The sequence below is a fragment of the Syzygium oleosum genome, unplaced genomic scaffold (genome assembly GCF_021117445.2).
Source record: "Syzygium oleosum isolate NSW1041296 unplaced genomic scaffold, Sole_v2.1 Sole_v2.02, whole genome shotgun sequence".
Taxonomy (NCBI): Eukaryota; Viridiplantae; Streptophyta; class Magnoliopsida; order Myrtales; family Myrtaceae; genus Syzygium; species Syzygium oleosum.
Genome location: NW_026607486.1, coordinates 6,912,689 through 6,921,894, shown reverse-complemented (window position 1 = coordinate 6,921,894; position 9,206 = coordinate 6,912,689). Strand labels below are relative to the sequence as shown.

Sequence of the window (9,206 nt, the reverse complement as noted above, 5' to 3'; positions counted from 1 at the left end):
GACAAGCTGACAATGCCTTCAGGCCTTTCACCAGTACAGAAAAAAAAAACACATTCTACTGCTAAATCACACTGCAACTTCACTCGTTGCATTAGAGGATAGTCAATTCTTTTTACTGAAGAAATACCAGGCAAGGAGGAGACAACTTGACGTTTTCATCCTTGCAAGCAGCCCGCATATTGCTTAGTTCCTTAGTCCTTACTGGATTCACCTACAATAAGGAAAGCATTACGAGATAAGCCAAACTAGAAGCAGCATGTTGTACTTATTCCAGAAGCAAAAATCTCACATCAAGGTCAGAATCCCGGGAGTGTTCACCAATGATCATCCCATCATACGCCTGCATACCAATCAACAAGTAAATCAGCAAAATTTACGTAGGATAAATCTTAGTAGAGGAACATAAAAGCCCGCAAGAGACTAAGCAATGTGTATGACTCATTTATTATTGAAATACCTATTCCAATCCTTTCTTATCTGTCTATTTTTATACTTACACATTTTCTTCCATGCAATCCAAGTCGGTCTTACAATTGACAAGTCAACTATTTATGAAGTATACAAGTCCAGATCTTCTCCTGAGTTAGCAATGCTCACTTTAGGTTTGTAATCATCAAAGACCGACATAATTTGACAAATGAAGACATACAAGAAAAGTAAATGGACGTGTCAATTATAGGATCAGAACTAGAATGTGGAATGATGAGAGACAAAATGCAGATACATTATATGCTCCTAAAAATGGAAGTCAAACAAGACTTATTCATTCCACAAGAGAAAATGCATTAACATGTATAATCGGCCGTGAGCGACAACATCCATTCCCGGGCTCACAAAGAGAGTTCCACGAGCCTCTAAACTCACTAATGCATGAGCCGTGATCGTGCCAAAGCCCATGGATACCTGTCCAACAGAAGCATGCATGCTTTAGTCAAGGACACTGACAGCACCAGAGAAAATGCGAATCTATATTTTGGCCAATGCAACAAGAATATCATCATATACATAATGCTAAATATGCTCCAGGAAACAAAGAATAATACTTTTAATAGATCTACCAATAAAACACACCCTTCATTATTTTAGTCTGAACAAACCATCCAGTGATAAAAATGTGAATGTGGTAACATATTTAGATAGGGATCTGAAGAAGAAATCATTATCTTTCAGTCAGATCCATCTATTTGGTTTTGTAAATGACATTTCAGCATCAGTGAATCCCTGACTTTCCCTAGAAAGCCACGCACAAAGTAAGGGCCCCCTCTTATAAAGTGGACTCTGCTCGTGGTCATGAGGTTCTTAGGGTGGATTCTCACTCTAAGTGATTTGCTTAAGGGAAAGAAGGCTCTCACTAATAATGTCTATCAGTGAATTGCTTATTGGATGGTGTCTAGTCCTGTCAAAAGCATGATACAATCGCATGAGATGCAAATCACATTGTCTAGTCCTATATTTGAAGTGTCCACCTCTATCAACGTACCAGAAATGAAATTACAAGTAGAGTAGACCTTAGGCAAACATTATGGGATCGAGGGTGATTGATAACTCTTATTTTTGGTCAATAGCAATTTAAACCAAGAGATTTACTATAAAACAAAGTGCTAGTATAAAAGAAGTTTGCCTCATGAAATCGAAATCATGGCACAAACACTTACCAATACTCCTTTCCTCTCATTCCCAAGAGGGCCTCGGTGCTTTGCATAGGCTGCAGTATTCGGATAAAAACAGACATAAGCAAGAGAGACCAACGACCAGCAGAAAATAAAATCCCATCTAATCAAATCCGAAAATGCACATGCAAGCCAGAAACTGGTGCAACCATACTCAAAAATGTGCTCATTGCGTGCAAAATCACATTGACTTTAATGCCCCATTGTAAAACAATGTTTAGTCAGAAACATGAGAAAAATTAGAAGCGGGTAAATAGCAGATGGAATATCTTCAATACTTCTTTGAAGTGCAGTTCATTGCCACACCCGATGAAGCCTGTCTACAAGCCACCGCGAAATTGGGAAATGAAATAGTGGAAAAACGGATCCATGACTAAATAAAGTCCAGGGTGCAATGTCTTCTTTATCTTTCTGATGCATATATACAGCTCTTTTATTAGTCAGAGAGACTAATGCATTGATCCACTGGCTAAATGTGTAGAAGCACGAATGAATTTAACTTCGACTTGGGTGTCAAAAACCTCTCAGAAGTTAATTCGGTAGATCTATTGTCTATGGAGCCTATTTCACCTCAACATAGTTGTTGGGATAATCACCGCCAGTAACTCATAAGAGCGACCGTGGTACATTTATTTAGCATGGCAATTGAGGAAACGAAAAGTAAAACAAGAATCCCATGGAAATATATAGCTTCTAGCACTATAAACATACTCAGGAAAGCGCGATGCATGAATCCAGTTCCTCTTGTATCACTGCTGAAGACACTCCTGTACCCGACCAGGCCCCTGAATAACAATATAAGATTTACCAAAGTGGATATTAAATATGACGCTCTCAATTCATACTTTAACATGGTACACCATAGCCATGAGCAAAGAAATATAATATTGCAACGAGCAATTCATTTGCAGAAGATCGTCCAGTCAAATATACCCCTAATTATCTAAATATAAATCAAAACTAATGCAAATGTACAGAAAAACCAAAAAATCTAGGGGGCCTTCTTGTGAAATTCACATTTAAGCAGATCTAAGACTTCAGCAAGAGTAAATTCGGCTCAGAGCTTTGGCCATATTAAACAATGTAAATGCATCCAACTCCAAAAAGGTTGGAGTGGAAATCAAGAAAATTCAACTTGTGAAATGATCATCTCATGGCTATATTCCATGTCAAAGTCGAAATCACCTCTCTGTTATTTTTGGATATATTACATTTATTCAACTTCTGCACTACACGTTAGAGGTGGATGTTTCACGTTCCACACTTTTGATGTAGAGTAAACATAAATGTAATGACCGACACTACAATTTTTGTCATGAGATTAGCACACGCGTTGGCACCTTCTTAGATCTCATGATAAAATATTTGTCCATTTTCTTGCAAAAATATATTGAAGGGGCATAAAAGTAACACGTATTCATCAACGGAAAAAAGTTATTATCTTCCTGACTAGAAATCCTGCATGAGCAATTATTTGCAAACAAAACAGCACTATCCCAGTCGGAACTCTTAGAAAAAACTTGATGATAGATGAACTTCAACATAATCCAGTATGCACAGCTCATGTTTTCTCATGTTAAGCTCCATATATCACAAACTTCAACATCACAAATCGTACATTATCTTTGGGGGAATATAAGCTGACCCTTTAATGACAATGTGTAAAAAATTGTAATATGAGATATTACAAAGTAAAAATCACAACGAGATAGCAGCATATACTCGAGCACTCAAAATTTACCGAAAGCAAAGAAAAGAAGCTTCAAAACTTACATGTGTACCATCAAGTCCTGCCAATGGAGAGTTATTCACACCGAAAGTCATAGAAATGGTTGGAGGATCCAACTCGATAGAAAGCAATGGAGTCATTACCTGGATAGGGAGAAGAAGATCAGTTCATACTCAAACCTACAAGGTCACATTAAAAAGGCCAAGCTGTCTAAGATAAAGAATACGTCCTCAACATATATGATAATTGACAATTATTGTGACATCCTGAAAATTAGTCCATTTGGGATTTATAAAATACTGAGTTTTATGAATGTACTCGTAGTTAGTTCTCACCCAGAATTGATCATTCCTGGGATACTAACCAGTAGGGAAAGGCTAATTAGGGATTTAAATTCGTACGACTAAAGAAAATTCGATCGTGAATGAACTTTCGACCATGAAATCGTCGAGGTGATATTTTGAGCCACTGTTGGCCGATCCAAGGATAGTTAGGGGTCAACTCGCCATTGTTATAGTAGTGGATCGCGGGTGATTCCGTCGGACCGCGAAATGAGTTGACGAATGATCCTGAACCTATACCAAACGATCGTGCCCCTCGGATCTAGTAATTGATCCTCGCGATTTTAATGACAACCGAAGTCGTCACGAACCGGATGAACTTGCACGTGACCTGAATTAATGTCAGTCACGAGTCGAATATGCGAATTTTCCCAACCAGCCGCCCGTTAGTTCGAGAAACGCTCGAGTTGCGTTTAATAAAATTTGATTATTTAATTTAGCCCAATTTGGAAATCGGAAAAATTTGGAAGTCACAACGGGACATTAGGACGACGTTGCGGATGGAACGTGTAATTTTGGACGGTCCCGATTCCTTCAGAAAAATTCGATTTCGATGAGAAATGAAGAAAGTGACCATTTTGTCCCTAAAGACTTATAAAGGGTTAGTTACATTGGGCAAGGGCATTTTGGTCATTTTGCCCTAACTTTTTGGATTGGACAATTTTGCCCTTGGAATTTTATGAAATTCTTAAAATACCCTTGGATATTTTTGGTAAGATTCGATCTCGGCCGTCGGTTTCTAGATAGGATCGAATCTGGGCCATTGATCAAAAAGATTAGACAAGGGCAAGATCGTCATTTCTCCCTTTTGGTCAAAATGGACTATTTAGGTCCAAGCTTCTCTCTCTCTCTCCTCTCTCCCCTCATTCGGTTCCCCCCCCCCCAACCGTGAGCATCCCCCCTCTCCGGCCATCTCTCTCTCCCTCTCCTGATCGCCTCTTCCTCCCGCCGGACCGCCGCCGTGCCGCGCCACCGCGCCACGCCGCCCGTCGCCGCCGCCTCACCATCATCCCGCCGTTCCCTTTCTCTCTCCCTCTCGGTCTCTCTTGGCCGTGAACCAATCGAGCCGCCCAAGCCACCGCCGCTCGTCGCCGTTCGCCGATCGCCCGTCCGCCGTGAGCCGTACGTTGCCGCCGCCACAAGATCGCCGTCGATCGCACCCGTTTCACTCTAGCCGCGTGAGTCTAGAGTCGGGTAAGTCGCGATCTAAACCCCGCCTAGTATATCGGGTTATTTCGGGCCCGTTTAGATGAGATTTGGTGGAAATTAGGAATTAATTGGATTAGCGGGCCTTAGGTGCGAAATCGGGAAGATTTGGTGGAATTTTAGAGGCCGATTGATGGCTGTGATTAGCTGTTTAGTGTGCTGTGACGGGCTGTTCGGTACGCGGTTAGTACCATTAGGACCGGCTCGGAATTTTATGAAAGTGCCGTGAAGAGCCGGGAGTGAGATATAGTGATTTTGAGGGCGAAAAAGGCTGATTGATGGGTGTGGTGTGTGGTTTTAGGTGCTATGGGGTGCTGTTTGTCGCGTGGTTAGTACCATTAGGACCGGCTCGGAATTTTGTGAAGGTGTCGTGAAGAGCCGGGAGTGAAATATGGTGATTTTGAGGGCGAAAAAGGTTGATTGATGGCTGTGATGTGTTGTGTTATGTGTTGTGGGGTGTTGTTTGTTGCGTGATTGGTACCGTTAGGTCCGGCTCGAGATTTTGTGAAAATGCCGTGAAGGGCCTGAACTGATTTGATAATGTTTGGGTGTGGAAAAATGTCAGTTTGTGTGGTGATCATGTGACTGTGTGGTTGTGATGTATTGGGTGCAATTGTGTGCACGGAATTTAATGCGAATGTGTGTGAGCTTGAGATTGGGATCGGGCCGAGGCATTATAAGCTCGGGTCGTGATCACGTAGGCCTGTCGCATTTGGCGCAGGCTGAGGATCGAGGAAATGGGAAATGAGATTGGCCCGGGGCATGATCAGCTCGGGTGAGAATGGGATCGGGCCGAGATGTTCTAAAACTCGGGTTGCGATCACGTAGGCCTGTTGCATTTGGCGCGGGCTGAGAAAGTGTGAATGTGGGATCGGACCGAGGCGTGTGATGCTCGGGGCGCGATCGAGTGGGCCGAGGCGTGTTGACGCGGGCCGGGAAAGTGATCGAGTGGGCCGAGGTGTGTTGACGCGGGCCGAGAAAGTGTTTGAGCAAATGTGGGTTCGACGAGTGGATTGGAAATGTGGTATGATTGATGTGTGAATTGATATGTGGAAAGTTCGTATGTTGTGGCATGTGCGTGCGAAATAAATTGTTATGAGTATGGACTAATGTGCAGGTTACGTGTGCCGAGAGTCCAGGTATGTGTGCTTGTGGATTGGGTGGTTGCGTGTCTGGATGTATCTGGAATTACGTGGTAGCCTAGGTAGGGTTTAGGTTGTGACTTATTGAGAAGTGTCTCATGGTTGTTTCAACCAAATCATTTCAGAGCACCCGCCCGAGCCTTGAACCTTCCGCCGCTACCGCCGCAGCGTTTTGGGGATCCCGATGCACACCGAGCATTCAGGAGTAGAATATACCTTGGCTGCAAATCCCTATTGAGGTCGAGGATGCGATCCGTAGAAGCCAGTTGGTGTGCGTGTATTATAGGTTTGATATTAAATTAGTGTGTGTTTGATGTGAATAGATGGTGGTGTAATCAGGAAATCCGTTCGGGTGTGTACTATCAGTTGATGTAAATCTGAGGAGTGTTGAAAATATTTGGTTATAAAGAATTGGATGTTGTATATTTATATATCGAGGTACAGTATTTTGTTTGGTGGTTTAGTAGTTTGCTTCTCCCTGGTTCTCCAATATTATTGTCCGGGATAATATGATTTGTTTTCGCCGCGAATTTACTCTGATGGAATCTTTGGGTCGGCGACGATTTCCTAGGACGTCGCACTGACTCGACCTGAGTAAGGGATGCCGCGTGCTCGATGGGGTTCGGGGCGTGACAATTATAGGCTCACTGACCTCCGTGTTAGCATCTGTATGGTCTATGGATGGGCTCGCTAGCCCAGCCATCGATATAATATCACCTGCTCCAGCGGTATCAATGAGAGCCATACTTGTAGCCTTCTTCTTCATGAGCTTTGAACCTACATTCTCACAATATTCAAGGCCAAAATTGATGCATGTTGGTAAGTCCACAATCAAAGTACAGATATTGAGCAAAGTACATATAAAAAGATATATTCATTAAAAAGTATGAAAATAAAGAAGGTGCTATAGATGGGAGCTTCGGGCTCATTCCTTTGGTGGCGAGTGAAATCAAGATATCAAAACAACACTTAAAAGCATGAATAAAGGGTGCAACCTAATTTCAATCGCAATGGGGATATTTTCATCTTCCATATGAGGCACTGGTAAGAGGTACAAGCCATCATAAACTAAATTCCATACTGAAAGTAGATACCACCTAAAGCAAAGAGGAAATGTAGAAATATCCCTTTGTTGGCTAGGCAGAGAATGAAATTCTCCTTGGTACTGCCTGTCACAGGATTTTGAGATGCTGGATTCTCATTGCAGTTAATAAACCTCAAAATTAGTTCTCTTTCCATGGTACAAAAAGAGAATCAATGGCAAAAACATGCGATGCACACAATCCTGTAAACCATGGGTTTGAAAAGTTCTTACAGGGAATAGTAAACGAACCTTTCCCTCTTCAATTTTCTGAACCCCAGACTCTGTGTTACGAATTCCATGTACTTTATCGCCGCACGCACTATTCCAGAAGATACACGACCAGTAAATATTCTCCCAAGGTAAAAGTCCCGTTCCATCATGGAAACCTGATTAAAAGCATAAGTCAATGAGAATAATAGCAATTTGTAAAGTGATAAGAACTTTCAAAATTGTGTCCACAGTGACTTAAACGACATGTTGCTTCCTCATCCAGTATTGAGGATGAGAAATGGAAGAAAAGCACAGTGAAATTAATGAGAAAGGCCAACCCATAAGCCATTCTATACAAACCATCATCTGAAAGGGCGCATCAAGGCTAGCATTTGGTGAAGGAACATGCCCCACGATAGTATCCAGCAACTGTGACATATCCCTGGCACCAGCCGGAGGATCTTTTGTGAAGGTAGGGGAAGCCCAACCTTCTTTGGCAGAAGCATAGAGGACAGGAAAGTCCAAATGTTCCTCTAGATAAAAGATGAACGGAGCAAAATTTCCCTTTAGACAAAAATGCGGACTGGAAAATAAACTTCACAACATATGTCTACACACCTGTCCCGCCAAGACTTGCAAAAAGATCAAATACCAGGCTCTCTACTTCATTACATCTCTCCTCAGAAACTGCAGAAAATTATCAAGAATAACACAACCCCCAACCAAAGACAGGAAATATACATGAAACTGAAAAGCCACTCTTATACGCTTGCAATGACAGACCAGAAGACGGACAATCTATAAAGAAAAGCAAAACCCTTGGTGATAGGCACACCCTAGGCAAAAGAGCTACCATAGCTGCCAACCACCTTTACATTAGTACATAGACATGAAAGATGTGGGTATCAACCTTCTCATTCCGGGGGATATGATGCTTGTCTACATTTGAATGAAAAGTTGGAGAAGGAATTCATGCTTGACTTTAGATTTGAATGAAAATTGGAGAAGGCATTCATACTTGTAAAGATAAAAAGTTAGGCGCATATGGATTTAGTTTTACTTTTTACTTTTTGCTTAGTCAAAATCTTGTAGCCCACGCACTTTTGCTTGATCCGAAACACCTGAAACTTTCACTTAATAGAATTGTTGACACGTAGACCAATAAACAATAGTTTGACACTTAAATAATATTCTAAAGTTTGGCTTTTTGCTTTTGACTAAGTGTAAACAAACATGCCCTTAATTGATAGAATTCCTCTTGGCTGATGGTTAGAGTGGAGAAAAAGAAGTAGGACGCTTTCTCACAAAAAGCCTCCTAAACTATGGACTCTCTTTGCCAGAAATAGAAGTAAACCAAAATGAACGGTAAGTAGATAAAACCACCGCCCGCAGCGGCTGTGTTGGCTTGCGCTCTCATCCCCCCACGAAGGGATCAGAGTTCGAACCCCAGCGTAGTCGTTAGGGATTCTTAAGTGTGACGCCGTGGTGGTGAGTCCTGCGCTAGCGTCACCCCAGGTTTACCCCTCTGGCTGTCGGCCGTGCGGGGGGTTCCTGGGTCATCAAAAAAAAAATGGTAAGTAGATAAAAATATGCCTCCACTACTAAAGCAGTTGCTATCATTAAATGACTATATGCGAGTTTCACTAAGTTAATGCACAAGTGAAACCATTTAAAATGACGAGGAACCGTACCAGAAGGTCTGTCTACTTTATTTACGAGGAGGATAGGCCGTGGACCATACTTTAAGGATTTTGCCAGAACAAACTTTGTCTGTGCAAGCGGACCTTCACCAGCATCCACCAAGAAAACTGCTCCCTCAACCAT

At 42.1% G+C, this 9,206-nt stretch overlaps 1 pseudogene; it reads right to left on the bottom strand.

Annotated features, from left to right (window-relative positions):
• On the bottom strand, positions 1-9,206 carry LOC115688803 (uncharacterized; annotated as a pseudogene).